Source organism: Hipposideros armiger, unplaced genomic scaffold (genome assembly GCF_001890085.2).
Source record: "Hipposideros armiger isolate ML-2016 unplaced genomic scaffold, ASM189008v1 scaffold_199, whole genome shotgun sequence".
Classification (NCBI taxonomy): Eukaryota; Metazoa; Chordata; class Mammalia; order Chiroptera; family Hipposideridae; genus Hipposideros; species Hipposideros armiger.
In genome coordinates, this window is record NW_017731549.1 from 437,453 (window position 1) to 459,871 (window position 22,419).

At 41.2% G+C, this 22,419-nt stretch overlaps 1 long non-coding RNA gene across 1 annotated transcript in view; it reads right to left on the reverse strand.

Annotated features, from left to right (window-relative positions):
- Nucleotides 1-22,419, reverse strand: part of LOC109388490 (uncharacterized) — a 249,315-nt gene that overhangs the window by 208,245 nt on the left and 18,651 nt on the right. The window contains exon 2 of the long non-coding RNA XR_002125222.1: nucleotides 8,340-8,453. This is a non-coding gene — a long non-coding RNA (uncharacterized LOC109388490). The remainder of the gene's footprint in view (nucleotides 1-8,339; nucleotides 8,454-22,419) is intronic.

The following is a 22,419-nucleotide window of genomic DNA, read 5'->3' on the forward strand; positions in this document are numbered from 1 at the left end:
CAAAAAGCCCTTAGTATTTTGCACTGTTTAAATTTCTGACCCACAGAATCTATGGGTGTGATAAAATGGCTGTCGTTTTATACTTGTACATTTGGTGTGATTTGTTATACAGTGGCAGATCATCAGAACGGAATTAATGAGACAGTGAAAGCATCCTGGCTATTTTTCAGGACTGTAATGAGGACAAAGAGAATTAGTCTCCTGCTGCCCCAAGCTTTATGTGTTATCTCATTTAACCCGCACACAAGTGCTGTGGGTCAGGGGTTACTTTTTTCACCTCCTAGGTGAGGAAACTGAGGCTCCACAGGATTTATAATAACTCGCCCAGGTAGAAAGCTGAAATCTGCACCCGGAACTTTTGGACTACCACATTTCATTTCCGGTCGTGTCCAGTTTGAGCTACTTGCTATATTCCAGAAATGACACAACCGCAGTAAGTAAAAGTCAGACTTTATGCTCAACAACTAGTTTTGAGCACCTCTGCATGCCAGGCACTGTGCTAAGTACTCATAACAGGGAATAAATTAAACCCGTATCCAGTCCTTTCCTCCAATCTCATGTCCACCCTTGTTCACCCCCCTATTCCACATGACAGGTAGTTTTTAAAATCCACATCTCTCAGATACTCCCCTGCTTAAACTCTTCCAGATGTTTCTCTCTCACCTGTGCCATGGTGATTCACAAACCAGGTCCAGTGACCAGTGTCAAGCCTGGCTGCATGAATGTCAACGAAGGTGCTATCATAATACAGATTCTCAGGCTTCACCTCCAGAGATTCTGATTCAGTAAGTCTATATTTTTTTTTTCAAAACTCCCTAGTGATTCCTATGTGCAGCCATATTGGAAAACACTAGCCAAGAGAATAACGTCCAAACGCATTAGTATCACATACAAAGTACAGCATATTCTGGCTATCATCTTCTCCCACATCACTTTCTGCCACTCCCTCATCCTTTGAGACCTTGCAGTCTCTCTATATTCTGTGCCTTATGCCAGGATGGCTCCTCCCCACTCAACAATCTGGTGAAAGCTTCTCCCCTTCCATGAATGGTCCCTGACTCCCCCCACTTACAAACGCAGTCTATATCCTTTCCCTGAGTTCCTACTGTCCCTTATATCCACCTCCAATCCTTAACGCATGGCTAAGTTATGTGCTGAAGCCAGGGACCCAGGCTTATTCATTTTAGAATCTCCAGTGTTAACACAGTACCCCATTTACCAAAGATATTCAACAAATGTTTGCTGAATGAATAACCCAATGTGTGTCCTTTCAGCTTTAGCTGCCAAGAAACTCAGAGCCAAATCCAGTTACCAAGTGCAGTAATTAGCTCATCCCAGGTGCCTGGTAACATCTGCTCCCTGTTTCTTTGAGATGGTCTCTGTTCTCTTTTTAGCCATAATTGTTCTATTTTATACTGGGTTTAATTTGCATACTGTTTCAAATCCTTTTAAAAGAAGGTGGGCTGTAAATTCTAAATAGATCAATAGATATATAAGTTCCTCAAAAGACACCTGTGTCACACCTATAGCATAGGAGTGAGGCGGGAAATTACTGAAAACTATGCTACACTTCTCAAGTCAAATGACTGCTTTTTCATGTTCTCTTAAGTGGTTAAAAATAGAGCATTATACAGAAATATCTACTCAGAAGACTGTCTATTCGTTCAACAAATAGTTATTGAGCATCTACTTTGTACAAGGCACCTTGGATGACATGGGTGACAAAGACATGATTAAGATCCCAGGAACCAAAGAACTCACTGTATTGTAGGTTAGAGGAGGCTTGTATATGAATACAATCATGTAAATTATAAAATGTTAATGTCTGTATTAAGGGTGCAAAAAGTGAGTATTTTTACCTTTTAGGGATCAGAAAAGGCTTCAGACAGGCCATATCATCTGACCTGGGCTTTAAAGATGAACAGGGTTTAGACATATAGAGAGAGTTAGACAGAGGCAGGCATTCCAGGACAAAGAAAAATTGTGAGAATATCGAGCAAGCTGTGATTTAGCTGGATAATGATATCTAACATTTATTGTGCTCTCACTGTGCACCAGGCATTGTATTACATGACTTATTGGGGGTTTTTTAATCTTTAAATAACCCTATGGGTTAAGTGAATGAAGATACTGAGGCTTAGAAGTTAAGTAACTCGCTCAAGGCCACACAGCCAGCAAGTAAGAGAACTGAGATTCAGTCGAGGCAGACTCTAGGACTTTATGCTTAAACATTCCCAGACACTAACTCAAAAGGCAAAGACTGGGACCTGGAAATAGTAGGGGATGAGACCAGAAAGACAGGATGGGGCCAGATAGTTAAGGGCTTCCAAGCCAGGATAAGTAGTGTAGCCTTGATTCTGTTAGCAATGCACAGCAATGGATGAATTTTTAAGGAGAAAAAAAATTAACACATTTCATAGTAGTTATTTCATGAATTAATACATGAGTCAATGAATGAATTTTGAGAGTAGTCAAGCATTGGTGTATATAATAGATTGAATACAGAAAGAATGAAACCAATAGATTAAAAAAAAGGGAGAGGTAACAGGGGCTTGAGTAGGAAAGTGACCATGGAAGAGAAAAGAAAGAACAGATATGGAGACTGGTCAGACACAGATTAATGTCATGCACCTGAGCAACTGGAAGGAGAGTCATGTCACGCAGAGAAAGCTGTGAAATAAATGTGGTAGGTGTGTAGGAGAAGGGAGTCAGGGGAGGCAGGACCCAGTGCGGCTGTTCTGCAGGACAAGGGCTCCGGAGAGAGGTCAGAGGAGAGGATGGACTTGAGAGTCATCCATGTAGGAAATCCTCAAAAGCATGACGTGAAGAAAATTGCCAAGACCAAGTGTATAAATATAAAAGGACTTTAAACATAATATCAAGAAACACGGGGCAGAAGGTGAGAAGAAGAAGAGAAATCAGGGGATGTCAGGTGGCATGAAGCAAGCCAAGAAGAAAAATGGTTTAAGATGAAGGGAAAGTGAGGGAGAATGGGAGGGCAGGCAGATGGGACTTTGAGAAAGAGAATTCACAAAAGGGCATTCGATCTGTCAAGCAAGAAGTGACTGTTCAGACAGGTGATAATGGATGAAAGAGAAAGAGCCATCTAGCAAGGAGCTAAAGAACCACAGAGGCTGACGAAGTATAATGCAGGTCAGGGGTTGCAAATCCAGATGCCAAAGGGGCCAGACAACTAACATACAAGAGTAAAACAGGCTGGGTACAGGAACATCATGCAGCCATCTGGATTTTTCACTTCCCATATTTTATGGAGGCATTGATGCAGAGAAATATTTCTATATCTAAGGAAAACAAGACTACAAGGCAAGAAAACCTGCTACTGAATTGTGTCTCAGTGTTGGGCAATAGGGAGCGATAGGGTCTGTGGTTAACTAGGGAATGCATACCCTTTCTAAAGGCAGAAACAGAAATTCAATTCTAAGAGACTACTGTCATGTGCAAATATGGGTCCAATGTAGCCAGTTCCCCAATGTGTTAAGAGAAAGATAACTGCAGATTTTTATGCAAATCTCCCGATTTTTAAATGTTAGAGGGGGAAAAAAAGCATGGTATGAATCAATAAAACAGGTCTGCAGGCAGGAACCAGCTCACTGGCTCCTGAGACTCAGGACACCCTGAGACCTCCTAAATTTACTCTGCTTTCATTAAGTCTGGCAATGGAAGAATGAGAAAAATAAAAGGGTTATTTGACAGGATAGCAAAATTAAGGAAGTTTGTTTCTTTTAGGATTATGAAGAATGGAGCATTTTTATTGGCTGACAGGAAGATAGCCTAAGGATGGACAAAAAGAGATTTGGAGTTGCATGAAAGGGCATACAAACTAAAACAACAATTTTCTGTTGTTGGGTTTCAGTATACATTTTTTTGATAAATAATAATCAGGACGATAAAGCTCTTTTGTTAAATAGATTCAGAATTAATTGATTAACAAGAAGTGATAGCTGTATGACATGTGCTTTTGTTACTTTCTTTTGTGAAGAGGCAGTTTCAATAGGAGATCAAGAAGCTACAGGTAAGACAGAAGCAACTAACAGCCATGATAATTTCATTACTGAAACAAGAGCTCTTCTGTCTGTGACATGGCAATGAGGACTGTCACCGTGGATAGAGGACATGTCACTGAGCCACTAGCACCCTTCCTTCCAAACAATGAAAACACTCTTCTGTGAGAAGGAACTTTGATTTGGCATTCAGAGTTCATAAGTTTCCAACCATTTGGAAGCTAATTAGTGTCTTCAGTACACCACCAAAATATAAAATTAAAAAGTAATTTGAAAAAATAAATAAACCGAGCCAGCATTTGTTCAATTGTGCTGGAAAAATTGCCAGGTTTGTTGTCCAGCTCAGCTCAATGCAGGAGAGGGGAAATAACAGATAGCTACACACAGTCTTTAGATTCCAGAAGCTGTGATGTGTGAGACATGGTTCACAGGCTGATGGCTAGTACTGGATCCTGAAAAGTCCATCAGTATCTCCATTTTTCAGATGAAACTGAGGCGATTCAAACTGGGTAAACGGATTTTCAAATTAGTTTTAAGTATTGTCCAATCCAGTGTCACGGGAATTCTGGATAATTTTTTTTTTTAATGAAACCAAAAGGGAAAAAACAGTGCCAGGAAGGCATGTTTCTTAAATGCCTTTCTAAATCTCCAAAGGAAAATTTTTCTCTAATATATCAATACTCTGATACATGGACTTTCTTCTTCCTGGTATCCAAGGCCCTCCAGGATTGGCCCCACCCTACAAATCTAACCTATTTGCCATTATTCCCAAAGTATGTCCTTTACACTTACTGGCCAGCCACCCTAGAATGGTGATATCCCACAAAGACACCACCTGTTTATTTATCAAATACCTATAGAGTCCCTATTACATACAGGCACACACTTGGTGGTGGGGAACAATAGTGAATGACATGAACATGGTCCCCGCCCTCACAATACATCTCAGTTATGGTTCTATCTCTGATATCACTCCTGCTCTCCTCTATAGGAATGCTCACCTTCCTGCTCTCTGCCTGTCCATTCTCCCCATCCCTCTTCCAGTACACCTTCCCTGTACGTTACTGATTGATTTATCAACCTCTTCTCTGAACCTCATCAGTTCTTATGAGCCTGTAAAAGTAATGCAGCATTTAATGACAGACTGCCCTGTATCACCTGCCCTTGTCTCGTGGACGCCATATTATCTCCCCAGCTAAGCCATAAAGCTCTTGAGGAAAAGAACCACATTCTTTATTTCTCCTCTGCCTTCCCTGTGGTCTAACACAGAACTCAGTATATTTTAAAAATGTATTGCAGATGACTGATTATTTTCCAAACTGAATTTCAGAGTAGTTCATTTATCCTTTGCATTAGTTTCCTATGAACTCTGTAACAAATTGCCTCAAACTTGGTGACTTAAAACAACAGGAATGTATTATTTCCGAGTTCTAGAGGCCAGAAATCTGAAATTAATATCACTGGGCCGAAATGAAGGTGTCATCAGGGCTACGCTCCCTGTACAAGCTCTAGGGGAAAATGTGTTTCTTGCCTTTTCCAGTTTCCGGTGGCTGCCAGCATTCCTTAGTTTGTGGCCACATCATCCAGTCTCAGCCGCTATGGTCACATTACCTTCTCCTCTTCTATTTGTGTCAAATTTCCCTCTGCTTCTCTTGGATAGAGACACTTGTGATTGCACTTAAGGCCCACCCAGACAACCCAGGGTAATCTCCCCATCTCAAGACCCTTAACTAATTCACATCTGAAAGATGCTTTTTCCATATAAGGTAGCATTTATATGTTCCAAGGATTGGGGCCTGATATCTTTGGGGGCCATTATTCAGCCTACTATACCCTTAGATTAAACAAAGCCCTTTGATTTAACAGAGCTGTAGCAAACAAATAAATAAAATCAATTAAAATCATGAAGAATATTTTCTTTCTCATTCAGGGAGGGATTCCTTATCCATGAAATTCAAATACTCAACAAATGGACAAGAATCAGAAGATAACATAAAACAGATATCATAATCTGCCAAAAGAATTAACTGTTGGGAAAGCAATAGTTTGAAATAAGTCAAAAGTATTGATACTGTTTTTGATTAGTTGTCGTGGGGTCAAGAGAAGATTATTTCAAAGTAGGATAGCTGGAAAGACCATGAATTCAGGTTCTTTTCCTGGGGAAGAGAGTTTTCCTAGTGACATTCAACCATAAAACCAATCTTGTCCCATGCCAAACTGCAGGTGAAAATAAATATCCAGTCCATTTATTAAAGTGATAAAGCAAGTAGATCACAGGTTGACTGTGTTCAATGCAGATGGGATCTTAGCATAATTAGAGAATGACTCAGCCACTAACGTTATTGCCTATATGTTCAGGAAGCTAGGGGAAAAGCCCTAAAAAAGGTGGAAGATTCATCCTTGGAAGGTGAAATCCCAAAGGAGTCTACATAAAGTGTGAATACAGTTTCAAACAGGAATGATCATCAGTGAGTATGATCTGAAACGCAGAGGTTCTAGTTCTTAGAGCTCGAGTTGTCTTGGATTGAGTTATAATACAATCACCAGACAGTCTCCAAATATAGAAGTAGTTTTTAAGTCCCCTGCTACATGTATGTGAAGAGACAAACAGTGAAAAGCATCAGGCAACAGGAGACTCTGAGGTCCAAGATCAATTTTTCTAAGGAGAAAGTAAGTACTGCTGGTGAAACCAGCCTGGTCGACTGTTGAAATGCTAACTTAGTTGGCTTAGTAAATGTAGTTATCATTCTTCCACAGCAGGATTTGAATATTCGCAGATATTGCCTTGATGTGTAAGATTCTAATGAAAAAATTCCATTCATGGTCTATAATACAAATACAAATCCCCAAGGGCACCCAACCATCATCTAGCCAACCTGTAGGTTCCCCCAGTGAGCTGGTGTAGGGACAGATAGCTCAGGAGCCCACAGGTATCAATCACAGCAGTAGGGCCAATAGAGGCACTGATTACCCCACATCACCAAGAACCGGACATGTTACTTACCTATTGCTAAGGCAAGGAAGTATCTAATACATTTTTAAATCAACTGAACAACAGCACTTTTTAAAAGTATTCTTCAAAGAAATTATCTTCATTTATCTGGAAATTTTTCTTAGAAACATCTCTCCCCAAGAAGCTAGATCAGAAGCAATTCTTCATTCTCATCAGTGTGACTCAAAGCAATTTTCTCCAACTCCTAAGACCCCCATGGGCCCGCCACCCCCCAGATCTCAGTTTAATTCTCATCTCAGTGCAGACTTTAAAATACTTTCACATCATAACATGTCAACTGTTAGTCTCCCCTCTTTAGGCTCAGTCTTGGAGCAAGAAGCAAACATCCTCCATGGAGGCAGCTTTGCTTGTCCAGACCCTGGAAATGTTATGATCAGCAGGAAATGAAAACAACCAGCATTGCTTTTGTCTTCATTGATTTCAGTGACATTTTGAAAACAGAGCACCTAAGCCAAACCAAATCCTGGCCTCATTCTGACCAAAAATCTAAAACGAGGAACTTCACGCGTAACATTAAAAACTCCATTGTCTCCAGTTACAACTGAATGAAAAGCTCAGATTAGAACTGGCAACCATTTACTTCCTACAAACATGCTTTGTTCCTGGCTAACTTGTCAGCTCATAAAAAAAAAAAAAAGAACGCCTCTGTACAAGCAGCTGTCTCATTCAAGATGCTGAATCCTTTCATGGTCGTCAATACGAGTGTGTTCCACAGAACCCAGCCCAGGACCCTTGCTCTAAAACCCTGGCCTGGAGTGTGGGCCTCTCTGCTTCCCTGGTATGCCTTTCTTCTAATGTGATGACTTGCATTTTCGATAAATAGTTGTAGAAAATGCTGAGCTCTTCATGGAATATCCTCATCACTCTGTTTCCCAGAAGCCTGTTTGTAGAAGAAGCCGGCCCCAGGGGCAAAACAGAGGAGGTCTCTGAAGTTTCTAATTCTTTATCCTAGCTCTTGCCCTTAGCTACTCTGGGCTCATTTATTTAATGTCTTTTTATCTTGAAATGTTTCCTTGGTGAGTTGGGTAACTTGCGGTGACTAAAATCAAGTCAAACTTATGGCAAACCATTTTGTAAATAGAAAATAGCTGGTGAATAACCATTATGGCATCCCCAATGAGCCAGTAAATAAATTGATGACACATCCAAGATGCCTCATTGTTTCCTGGATTATCTCAAGAGGCACTGACAATCCAACCTCAACATGAATAGTAATACTCATATATGCCATTGTACTGACAGAGAGTGAATAAACGGTGGCTAAAAATTAGAAGCCCCACATTTGCTTGTGTCGTTCCACTCACCTGGAATGATCTTGTTTCTCTTCTTGTCCCATTCTGCAAATCTGCTATGAGAACTCGTACACTCTCATTCATTCAAAACCCAAACTCCATTTTTGTAAACAGCAGTAGCTCGACCTAATGGAAAGACAATTGCAGGTGCTCATAATTCATAAACATAATTCTCAGTTCTGACATATCCTGTGTGACCTAGGATATGTCACTTAACATCGTTGAGCTCCAGTTTCCTTAGCTATTAAAATGGGACTAGGAGTGCCCTCCCCACAGTTCCTTCAGCTCTTTCTCATCTTGAATCATTTGGGTGTGGGGTTAAGAGATCAATGAAGGTTGAAACACTGCAGTTGCCCTGTGACAGAATCTGTTTAGGGCAGGTTGCCAGAGCCTTGGATTCATTCTTGGCCGAGCATAAAACATAGGAAACATCTTGACTGGGGTAAAAATCATTTTTGAATATACGCATATATTATGTAACAGGTAAGGGATGAATTGCTTCCCCCCTAAATTCATATGTTGAAGTCCTTACTCCCAGTACCTCAAAATGTAGCTGTACTTGGAGATAGGGTCTTTTAAAAAGCAATTATGGTTAAATGAGGTCATTAGGATGGGCTCTAATCTGATATGACTGGTGTCCTTATAAGAAAAGGAGATTAAGACATAGACACATACAGAGGGAAGATGATGTGAAGACAGCCATCTGATGATACCCTGATGTTGAACTTCTAGTCTCCAGGACTGTGAAAAGGAGATTTCTGTTGTTTATGCCTCCCAGGCTGTGGTGCTTTGTTATGGCTGCCCTAGCAAACTAATACTTATTCTCTCCCACTCTTCAGAAACCATACACCACCTAAAACGTGTGCATAATTTAAAACTTAATCGACCTTGTTTACTGGTTTTGAACACTAACAAACAAAAGAGATGACTTGTTGAGTTTACATTTCTTCTCACTCCAATCCATCGATTTCTCCATTTTTTTTCTGTCCCATAAGAACACCTCTTTTGAAATCATGATTGATAGGAAAATCATCATTTTCATTATATCAGTCAGGACAGGTTAGGTTATGCTGCAGTTAACAAACAATCCCAAAAATCTTACAGGCTTTTAACAATTAAGTTTTATTTCTTCCACTAAATGAACAGGGATTCTGCTCCATTTTTTCTCACTAGCCTCAGACATTTTACCAACTGGAGGGTTAACTGGTGGCTGTGGCAAGTAGAAGAAAACATGATGAATCCCTCATTGGCTGTTACTGTCTTCTACTAGAAGTGACACGGTCACTTTCACCCATACTTCACATGGCCCTGGCTATCTTCAAGGAGTGGAGCACAACTAACCTATGTGGCGAGAGAAGAACCAGAATATCAGTAAACAGGACTATTTGCCGTCACCGTACTTTTGGGTAAGAATAACAAAATTCTCACCACGGTGGAAGCAGCAGCAATGGAGAAGTCCTATAGAAGGACAAAAGTCCTACCCACAGGTGACATACTTTAGCTTGACTTTATATATATGAAACTAAAGAAGGAACATGGATTTTGGAATCAAACCAATCCTCTCCATTTAAGATAATAGCTTTCGTCTTCACTGAATTTATGTTTATTTATTTGCAACTTTTCTCATAATATTTCTATGGGAATTAAATAAAATTACATTTGTAAATCACCCTTCCCAATGTCTAAAACATAGTATATGCTTTCCCCCTGCAGCTACTGCATCTTTGAAACTGATGTCCAGAGTGATATTTTTTTACCCAATTTCTTGTATTAAACCATGACATTCAGCTGTTTCACCTGGCCCCACATGAGGCTCAGCCTTGCCTAAACCATCAGGTACCTTTCTTTCAGAGATTCTTACTTCTAAGACATCTAGCCTGCTTGGACATGTACCCTTCTTAGCATACATTCTCTATTACAGATTCTGTTTTTGTTCCTTCTCTCTCTCTCTCTCTCTCTCTCTCTCTCTCTCTAAGTCCTGGGCCTCCAAGCCATAGGCTAGGAAATGAGGACAAATAAAGGTACCGCATGAGATGATGATGATGATGATGATGATGATGACAATAGTGATTCATTTGCTTTCTCTATCATTCCTGGCATTGGAGTTGTCTTATCTATGCATAGGGAAAGCAAGCATGTCTTACAGTTAACTCATGCTGCTTTCTATTCTCTCCCTCCAATTTCCCTGGATTAATGGAGGAAAAGAAATAGAAGATGATGATGATGATGAGGAGGAGGAGGAGGAGGAGGAGGAGGAAGAGCAGACCTTTCACCTACTCAGGTCTCCCTCCTACTGCAAAGTAAATCAGAGAATTGGAGAACATCTGGGTAATCTGAGTAATTAACCCCTTTTAAATTGAAGCAACAGGCAGGACCAGCCAGGAAAGGTGCTTCCTGTCTCCCCTTGGGCTTCTCACTACTAGCTCTTGGCCCCAGGGCACCAATGGGGCCACCGGGCCATCTCTCACCTGATGTGGATGCCACACCCACTTCTCTCCAGCTTGTCTGAAAGCACTTAGTATATTTGATGGATGTGATAGGGTATGTGTGCATGTGTAAAGCAAGGTCAAGATCTCTTCTACTTCATACTTTTTTTTTTTTTAAGCTGAGCCATCCTGCCACCTGTTGGCAGCTCAGCGGCTACTCAGGTCGGACTGGGAATTGAACCGCTGTTGCTCAGAGCTCAAATTCTTGAGCAAGCTCTTAACCAATTGAGCCACTGGGCCAGTCCTTGTCTCTTCTATTTCATTAATATTTAGATGAATGTCCTGGGGCCATTGAGCCAAACTGAACTAAAGGAAAAAATATCATTAAACCTAACTTTTTATTATCAGTTCCAACTGAAAGCTGCTACAATTGCTGCAACTGTCTACCAAGCGTTATATATTTGTATCATCCTTTACAGTTTAGAAAGCACTTTTCATACATTCTATTTTATCTCTCTAACAATGTAGGGCAGTTTTTCATCATGTTACTGTGCTCAAAGTGTCACAGCTATTAAATGACAGAGCTGGGACTCTATCACAAGTCGAAAACACAACTCTGTGTTCGTGACACATAGCTTGGAATTCAGATATAGAGATCCAAGAAACACTTATGCCAGACATGGTAATAAGTGTTTTTGCATATGGAACCTGATAGAAACATCACAGCAACCCTGCAATGATCACAGGACTGCCAAGTACTTCCATTTATCCAAATATGCATATACGCTATGAAGGCAACTGGGGGAGGGCAGGTGATGGTGAGAAATGAGACCAGAGAGACAAAGATAATTAGATGAATGTTATTATTCCCCTTTAACATAAAAGGGAAAAAAAAAGAGTTTGAAAGAGGAGATGAGGACAGCTAACAGGAATTTTAGGTCGAACCAGTAGTGAAATCCAATATTTCACCAGATCACAGCAAACAGATGGATTGGAGGATGGACGGATGGTGAATTCACTATCAACCACAAGTGGGTCAGGGGAGCTTTCTCCTTCAAAAGCAATGATTCAGATTCACCAGCACCTGGCTGAGCTCTTTTGAATGGTAATATCCGTCTTTTAGTGAAAGGAGGTGATGAAAGGTAACCCAAGGAAGAACTGAAAATGACTGCAGCACGGATGCAAAAGTACAAGTGGGCACTGCCTCACACACGGACAATTACAGCCAAATATCCCAAATCTCATGGAATAAACCTCTTGCCGATGAAGAGAGCGGCTTAATAACTCCTCTCATCAGAGGTTTTTCCAAACAAAAGAACTAAAGACAGACCCGAGTCAGAACACTAAAGCAGGTAAAAACTTGTACTGAACAAAGACAGAGACCCATTCTTGTGATTGGTCATGGCTCTGTAACATGGAGATGGTCCCATGCCCTCTCTGACTCACATAATTCTCTCCCAGAAAAGATGGTGCTGCCAGGATATGAGCAGCTAGCTCAAATAATTGCAGGGTGCTCTCTGCCACCCAGGCACTCGTTTCCGTAGCGATCACATCTTCCCCTCATCAGAGAAGGGTTTTCATATGGCAGCCAACTAGCCCATGTCTTTGACATCTCAGACAAGTTAAGAGGGGATTTGGAGAAACAAGTACAGGAAATGAAAAGTCTGGTAGAGCTGGTTGGATTTCCTGAGAGGGGAATAGAAATACATAACAGCTTACTAGCCACCATCACAGTACTAAGTCTTTGTCTGCTGTGTATCAATTAATCCTCATAACGACCCCACAAGGTAGGTGCTATTATCATTCTCATCTTAAAAGTTATGACACTGAGACACAGAGGTGTTAAGTAACTTGCCCAAGACCACACAGCTAGGAATGGTAGAGCCAGAATTCAAACTCAGGTGTGTCTGGCATGAGAACTTTTATCTTCTTCACTACTCTATAAGGCCTGTCCTTAAAGGAAGAACTGGAGAGGCATGGGCATCAAGATGCTTTTTTAAACTAATATTTTTAGTTTATAATGTAAATTTGCATAATTATAAATAATCTTATATCCTAGTATCTATCTTTCTCACAAATCTTTAAAGTTCTTTATCCAACAAGACTTCTTAAAATAATTCCATCTCATCCTGGAAGGAAAAAGGAGTTCAATTTTCAGATTCATTTGCATGGCATTTAGGTGACAGCAAAGGCAATCTGTTCAATTCAGCAAATACTGGAAGCCCACTCTTCATCAAACCAATATAGGGTGATGTGAATGCAAATTGCTTAAACCACCATGAATGATTGAATGACTGAAAGATTTTATGCACACGAAACCAACAACATGACAGTTGTGAGCGATTCATAGTTTTCAGTTACTACAAAGGATTGTAAAGCACTTCAAGAGTCAAATTTAGCTCTTGGCTTAATTTTACTCAGTCTGCCCCACTCATTCACCGGCTAATGTGGATTAATCTAGCTACGACAACAACACTTCATCCTGGACCAGAGATTGGAAAACTTTTTCTGTGAAGGGCCAGATAGTAAATATGTTCTACTTTGTGGGCCAAATGATCTCTGTCACAATTACTCAGCATTGCCATTGTTGCACAAAAGCAGCCATAGACAATATGGAAACAAATGGAATTCGCTGGGTTCCAATAAAACTTTATCTACAAAAACAGGTGGCGGGCTGGATTTGGCCCACAGATGATAGCTTGCCCACCTCCCGACTCCTGTCCCTAACAAAATGATGGCATTCCTGCCTCATCCTAGTCTTCTGTCAAAGAGATTATACAATGACCACTGAATAGAAAACCCGACACTTAACTTTCTCTTTACCCCGTCCCTCTCTTTCCATAGCTTTCACACAATGGGGAAAAGAGGTACATGTCTGATTATTTGAGGTTTTCATTTATGTTTTATGCCCAAATCCTGCCTTTTAAAGGAACAGATATTTTATATTTGTCATTCAAAAGAAAAAAATAAGTCTTCATGAAGATGTTTGTTTTTATTTGTTTTCAGGTATAGGTCACTAGGAGAGAAAGCAGATCCAGCCTATTATCAGCACACAGGTCATCATCCCAGTTGCAGGGTCTCGGGGGAAGGACAGGGAAGAGGCTTGTACCAGGCTGTTTCCTCTCACTGCATCTTGTCTTCCCCTAGGTCCTGTCTCGTGTGAGCCCTTTGGAAACATAGGCCTCAGAGAGAAGAAATATGGGGGAAATGGAATAGATCATAATATGACAAACTTAACTCTATAAATTGATACACTTTTTTCTTTCCCTCTCTCCCACGTTTCTTGAAGACAGAGAGAAGGCAGAAGATGCTTCTAGGAATCTGTAGTTTAAGCAAAAGAGGAGAAACTGCATGCTACGTGTGTGACCTTTATGTCTGGACTGGCCACCTCCCCAGTTCTCAAGGGCCTCTGTTTCTTAGACTTCAGGGTATCTTATAAGTCAGCCCATGCAAAGATGGCTGTTCTCAGCCTATTTCTATAGATTGCCTACTTCATTTGCATTTATTTTGCCTGTTTGCCAGTTTCAGTAAACACTTTAATTAATTATACATTTTAAAGTGCTTGATCATGTGCTGTATAGTGCAAGGGGACAGTTTAATCCTTATAGTGTTCATCAGCTGGAACATCTGGTGTTTCACATATAAGAGGAGAGATAGGAAAGACTGTCTCCAAATTAGGAATTCTGTAACTTTGCCTAGAAAGGGTTCCCACTTGCAATGAGATTTATTATGAAAGCCCCCAAAGGTGCAAAAATGAATGTCTCAAGCATGGAGGCCTCAGGAGAATAGGAGGCAGTAGTTCGTCTCCAAGAGAAAGAAGAGCCAAGGATGTCAATCAAATGTCAGGTCCTCACAGGGAGAAAAAGGTAGGAGCTACTACACTCCCTGGGTTACTGAAAGAAGCAAGCTGGCAAAGCAGCAAAACGCATGTACCAAGGTCCCAGCCAACTTGAAAAGTCCAGGTTTCCTACACACAGGCAGGTCTGGGTAGGTATCTGGTAAGCACAGGCTTCTGCTCAGAGGCTGGGAGAAAGGAAAATGTGAGCATTCTGGCTGTAAAAGAAGCCTGTGGAAGGAGCGGGCGAGCTATCCCAGCTACTCAATCCCGAAACCCTGCCTATGGGTTTCTTACCTAGTGATTGCCCAGCAGCTGTAACATAAATAACAACAGTGGCAGGTGGCAAACAGAAGATGAGAATAATAATAGCCATAGCTACCATTTATTGAGCTCTTACTCTGGTTGACAGATCTTCTGCTAAACATTTTGTATGTATTACATTTATTCCGCATAGCCTATGAGATAAGTGATGTGATCCTTATTGTACAGTTCAAAAAAATTAAGTCAAGAATAGAAAACCTAGCTCTGGGTTACAGTTTAAAAAGGAAGAGTCCGGGGCCGGCCGAGTGGCGCGATGGTTAAGAACTCGCTTGGGATGCCAGAGGGCCCCGGTTCGGATCCCACATATGAGGGCCAGTGACACTGCCCTCCACAGCTAAGATGCTGAACAACAGCTCAACCTGGAGCTGGGCTGCCATGAGTCGCTGGCGACGGCGTGGGCTGCAGTCCCTGTGGCAGTGGATTGCCATGGGCTACCGTGTGTGGCCAGCAGCCAGCGTGAGCGGCCAGCAGCCGCAGTGAGCGGCCGTCCAGAAGCCGGCGACTGATCTGCCTCGCCAGAGAAGAGCGCAATGATGGTGCCAACTTGGGCCAGTGAAGCAACGTCCTCCACAACTAGACTGAAGAACAAAACGACAGCAACTTGTCTGTTCCCCTTTCCCCAATTCCCCAGCACTGTTCCCATCCCCTCAATTTCCCAATAAAAATCTTTAAAAAAAAAAAAAAAAAGGAAGAGTCGGGATTCAAATCAGGTCTTTGTGAATCCAAGGTTTATATGGAAACATCACTAGCTCTCAAGTTTGCTGCTGCTTTCAGGGAATAAGAAGCTGCTGGAATCCAGGTAACAATCACCAGTGATTACAGCTGCCTAAGACACTGCAACACATGAGTCCGAGTATTACGTAGTGGTCGCTGCAAACTCTTACATCTAGTGAAGTCTTTACATCTACCTACCACCACCCACCTTTCAACTGCTGGTGAAACAATATATACCACTTCTGCCCCCAGATCTCTCTCACAAGTGCCTCCTATTGACAGAATAGAACTGGGAACACTATTGGCAAGAAATTCTGGAAATAAAGTTCCCATGCTGTTAGCCCTGTGACAGGAGCAGCTCATAGAAGGGAGCAAGAATGACTGGGCAGGGGGTGACTGGTTAGCTCAGTTGGGTTAGAGCATCGTGCTACTAACACCAAGATTACCGGTTCCATCCCCACATGGGCCACTTTGAGCTGTGCTCTCCTTAAAATAGTCAACTATGCCATTGTAGCATGAAAGCAATGTGTAACAAACGATCCACAATAAATTTTTTTTTTTAAGAGTGAATTGGGCACTGCCCAAAGAAACTCCGGCACATTCGGGGATCAGGGATGGGCCCTGCAAAAATATGGAATTCAGGAAATTATGTGAGCGAAGTTATAATCCACTACAGATAGGGGGTGGGAAAGGTATAAAGTGGCTACAGTTCCATGGAAGCAGCTGGTGGGACCAAAGCCACAGAGTAAATGTTTTGGCCACTATTTTGCACTCTGACCATATTCTCAAGCTCTCAGGATCTAGTGAGGTACATTTTTGCAGATTCAAATCTTGAACATTCTCGGGAAGAAAAGTAACATGTTGCAAAAGTCACTTTCCAGCCCTTACTCTTACCGGAGTCGATTTTGAGATGCCTGTACACCAACAGCTTTAATTAACTGTATAAGAACTCTAGGCTCTATTTTCCACTCTCAATGAAAATTCTTGCCTGTTGGTTACCTTACTTCTCTGCTTACCCTGATTTCTTAAAGAAAGGCTTTACTTTTAGTGGCTGAATTAGCTGGAATTACTTAAGAAAAATTTTTGTTAACTTTTAACTTAATTTCAATTATCAAAATTACATTCTCATTTTCTATTTCCGGAGGGCAATTACTTTGAATTCTTATAGCTCTTTCTTACCTCCATATTTCTCAATAGTGTGCTTATACTGCTAGTTCTTCATTCTTCAATTCAGATATTATCTACTGACTCTATAGTATTAAAAATGACAATTATCTTTCATATAATTCAACACACACACACACACACACACACACACACACACAGCACACAACTCTTATTCTTCCACTTATCTTCCCAAATATAATTTTTTAGGTTAAATCAATATTCAGTGTTACATTATTATGACTATGTAATATTTATGTAAAGTTGCATCACCCAGTTTCCACATAACTTTTCTTGTAAATGCTCTTGTTGTTCTTAGAATTAGTAATCTTTTCCCCCCTTGCTTAGTTTTTCAGTAATCACTAATTCATCTGCAAACTCTCTACCAGTAGGAAAACCTCTTTTTAATAGGGTGAAACACATCTCTCAGTTTCATATTTTCTTAGAGACACCTTTGCATCCCCAGAGATTCCACGATTCTGTTCCAATATAGACTGGCTGCTCTCTGGGTTCACTGTACAGCTACCATTCTGAGATCACCTGTCACCACGAACCAGGAAATTGAACACTAGCTCATGAGATGATCCCAGGCAGCGCCCTTGAATCTCCCCTTCCCCCATGATACGAAGTAGTGGTGGTAGTGTGGGTGGTGGTGGTGGTGGTGGTTACATTTTCCCTCAGTTGAGCCAAACGTTATATTTAGCTTCTTCTCCATATCATGACTCCCCCCTTTCTTCTCTAAATGATCCCACGTGCGTCCCTGGCATGTGAAAATAGGAGGCTGGCACATTCCAGAGCCCAAGAGTCTCCCAGGGTCCCTGTGGTCAGTCTGCCTGAGTGGGAAATAGTGGAGAGATACCAAAATATAAACGCGTGGGAAGGGTTTCCAAAAAGAAGTGATCCAAGCCATTTCTGGAAACACTTGATCACATGATTTCCTTAAGCACAGGATGCCACAAAGAGAAAGAGACATTATAATAAATACAATATAAAAATGAGTTTCAATACACCAGTGTTTTTCTTTTTTTTAAGCCAACTGCTTTGTGATAATTGTTGTCAGCAGGGGTCGATGAGTGAGGGCTGTGTAGGTCCAGTGCCCAAAGACTTTTTCCAAATCCATTTTCCAAAATTGTTTATAAGCCATTGCTCCATGGAGTAGAAGAGACTTTGGCTGCCTTCCCCAAATTCAAATATTGATAATAACTGAATTACCGCAAAAGTTTGGTTAGCTGAAGCTTCCTGGGAAGCCAAATAGCAAGAGGGAAAAAAGCAATATTTTACCGTACATTCCACAAAATATACAAAATGCAACTGATTTAGACCTTGAATAAGCATCTCTTCTCCCCATTTCCACATACAATACAGCAGCATCCATCACTCTATAAATGTAAAATATGTGTATGTAAATAATGTCCAGTTGACCCTTCAACAACATGGGTTTGAACTTCAAAGTCCCATTATATGTGGATTTTTTAAAATAATTACATACAGTACTGTAATGTATTTTCTCTCCCTTATGAATTGAATATTTTCTTTTCTCTAGCTTACTTTATTGTAAGAATACAGTATATAATACATATAACACACCAAATATGTGCTAAACAACTGTCTATATTATCAGTAAGGCTTCCAATCAATAGTAGGCTGTTATTAATTAAATTTGGGGGGAGTCAAAAGTTATATATGGATTTTCCACTGTGCAAGGGGTTGGTGTCCCTAATCCCTACGTTGTTCAAGGGTCAACTTTAGTATGAATGATAATATCAGGCTAACTAAGTATTATAATTACTAAAACATGCTAACAAATATTACATACAGTAAAATACATAAATGTTAAATATACAGCTTGGTGAATATTTACATATATAAGCCCCATATTACTGCTCTCCAGATCAAAATATAGAATATTTCCGGGCCAGCCGAGTGGCTCAGCTGGTTAAGAGCTCGCTTGGGACGCCAGCTCTGAGCAGCAATGGATCCCACATTGAGGGCCAGTGACGCTAGCCCTCTACAGCTAAGATGCTGAACAACAGCTCGACCTGGAGCTGGGCTGCTGTGAGTCACTGGCAACGGCGTAGACTGCAGTGGGGCTGCAGTGGGCTGCCGTGAGCTACCGTGAGTGGCTGGCAGACAACATGAGCGGCCAGCAGCCAGTGTGAGCTGCCGGGAGCCACTTTGAGCAGCCAACCAATGACCGGCGACTGATTGCCTCACACAGGAAGAGCACAATGACCATACCAACATGGGCCAGTGAAGCAACATCCTCCACAACTAGACTGAAGAACAAAAGGACAGCAACTTGTCTGTTCCCCTTCCCCAATTCCCCAACGCTGTTCCCTCCCCCAATACCCCAATAAAAAATATTTAAAAAAAAAAAGAATATTTCCAACACCCCTCAGGCCTGTATGCCTGTTTAGAACATTTTCAATGGTAAACATACTTTATTCTTTACATATTAATAACTTTCTACTAATGAAAATATTTTATTAAGCAGAGCCTCGATCATGTCAGGGAAGAAAACACAATAACATTTATCAAGCACTTTGACATTTCATGCTAATCCTGTTAGATAGATACAATTATCTCCACTGAGGCAATGAAGAAGCTGGGGCTCTGAGAGTTTAAGGGAACGTTCCAATGCTTTCCAGCCCATAAACAACTCCAAAGCCTTTTCTCCCCATTTAATCATATTGCCAGGTAATATAGCTTACTGCATTTTGCAACTAATAAAAGGCATGTTTTATTTTTGTTTTGTTTTGTTTTGTTTTTGTCTTGTTTTTGTTTGCCAACTCTTATTTATAGAAAAGTGATAAAGGATCAGTGAAATACATAGAAAACTAAAAACAAAAACAAAACAAAAAAAAACACTTATCTGTTAAGTAACCTTAAAAATAGCTTTATTTATTAATTTACCTGAAAAAAAATAGCTCGAAAAAAGACATAATGCCCATATTCTGACTACGCTTTGAAAACAAAAAGGCATTGCTTTTTAACCTCCCTGAAATGGCCACCCTTGTCATTGATTTCCAGGTCAAGTTCAGGACCAGGAATAAAGGAGCAGTGTTACCTAGACTCCTTACACTCCCTGCAGTTCACCTGATCACAGGGACCAGGAGTCAACTGGCCCAGGTCATGAAAGTGATAGTTTTTGGTGCCCTAAAGAGTGGGTCAATTCCTGTGACTTTGTGTCTTCGTGGCCAACTGTCCTGGTTTGCCTGGGACTGTTGCCATTTAGCAATGAAAGTCCGGTGTCCCAGGAAATTCTTCAGTCCTAGGCAAACTGGACTGGGTGGTCACCACACTGAAAAGCCACTATGTGTCAAAATACCTTCACAAAATGTTTTTGGTTTTTAGGATTCAAAGGATGGATAGGAAAGGGAATACGACCACAAAAGCAAATTACATCAATTTGTTCATCCAAAAGAGTAAAAAAGATATAGATGTGCATTTGCTTATACACAGATAAGAAACCACTTAGCAGGTGAGCATGGAAGAGTAGCCTTATTGCTTCTAGGAAGAGAACTCGGAGCTGGCTGACAGGGCAAGGATGGTGATCCTTCTGAGCCATTTGAATTAAATGGGTGCATATGTGTGATTACAGTAATCCAGTGTGGTTGAACTGTGCTCCTCAGCCGACTTTGAGGGGCTGTAGGGATGAGAGTCAGGGACTGCACGCACTCTCCACCTGCTTAGACCAGCTTTGTACTCAGCCATTTTATATTCTGAGCTTCCTCACAAGGCTTCATTTAAGTAACAGGTTTTATGCTGCTTCTGAAAGTCTGAAAACCCTAGCATTAATCTCTTTACTTACAGTGTGTGAACAGCAAAACTCTCTGAACAATCCTTTACAGAAGAGGGACACTGAGGTCTGCTGGGGACGAGACACTGTAGAAGGCATCAGGCTCACATCCCAGTCCACACTTGCTGTCCATGAGACCATGAGCAAGTTTCTTTATACATTCTGAGCTTTAATATCTTCATCTGTTCTTTTTTTAAATGTGTGTGTGCATGTGCATGCATGCATGTGCGTGTGTGTGTGTGTGTGTGTGTGTGTGTGTGTGTGTGTGTAATATTACCTCAAAGGGTTGTAAGGATTAAATGTTATAGTATTTATAAAAGTAACTAGCACTGTACCTAGGTATATAGCAAACAGTTACTGGCTAATTTGACTTTGAGTCAAAGTGTTACAAGCATTAATGTAGTAGCAGTCTTCAGACCCCAGGAATGTTTCTACATAGGCCCTCCTGCCCCCATCCAAAGCTCAGCACTCAATTACAGACCACACAGAAGATGATATAGCTGAGGATCGGATGTCCAGATGCCAGGGTGTAGAGCCAACTGCAGGCTTAATCCATTCCAGGGACTATAGCTTTGGAGTTGTCCTCCAGTACAGAAACCAACATGGGTCATGAAGCAAAACAGGTGAGTGCGTGTGAAAGGAGGGAAGAATGAAGTGGTGAGGGTTGGGGGGGGCAGTGGCCCCCTGAAATCACTTAGCTGGGAGGAGCAGGGCTGGTTCTCCACAGCTAGGACACACTGGTGTGCAGCATCCTCTCAGGGATTCTGAACCAGATGAAGGAACTGAGCAAGGAAGAGTGCAGGAAGGTGACTGCAGAGATGGAAAGAATGGATGAAGTTGGGGAGACCTCGCCCCAGGAACACTACCAGAAAGTAAAGACAGAGAGTTTTATTTTAACATCATTTTCAATGAACCACATTTACCAATGCTTAAAACACCCCGACAATCACACACACTCCACAGGAAGATGATATGCATGTGATTTCCATGTCAATGAAAGTCAAATTTGGTGTTCCGGACCATGACCTGTATCTACTACCCACCTGCCTGAATGAGCAAGTCTACCCAGCAGAAGCCAGAGGGTCTCATTATAGCAGTGTTACCTGGGAAGACCTCAGTCACAGCCCCTCAGCAGTCTCCATGGTTCTGGCCCTATTCCCAGCCTTAATCAAGAGCTTTAGCTTCTTGACAATTCCAATTCTAACAGCTATTTGGCAAGGATTTATAGGCACTGTCAAGTGCCTATCAATGAAGCCTTAACCAAATTCAGTAGAAACTCTTTTAATCAACGTTTACCTCCACTGAACTAGACGAACTGGGTAAACCATACTAGGGTGATCATAGAATTTATTACCCAGGACCTCTTACAGAGTGAAAAGGGTGCTCTTAATAATTAAGACAGGACGATAGGCACAAATTGAAACATGTGGTTACACCTAACAATCTCTGTCCTTCTTTAAAACCCACTGACTGCTGCTCAAAGGCTGTCCTCCAGCAGCCCATGCATTTCTGTGGCCATCAGCTGAGCTATAAAGAATCACCTGTTCTCATTCCAGACATGTTTATGCTCATGTATTTCTTATTAGACTTATGTAATTATATTAAATATTATGGAAGCTGATGAGATACACAGGCAAAAAGAAAGGGTTGTTTCTGTAAAACTTTAGTCGAATGTCTCAAAAAACTCAAAAGTGAGTTGCTGTAAAAATTGCTGTCTAGCTAATTCAAAAAAATATATGATCCCCTGTTTATTGCAGTGCCATTCACAATAGCCAAGACATGGAAACAACCGAAATGCCCATCGGTAGACAATTGGATTAAGAAACTGTG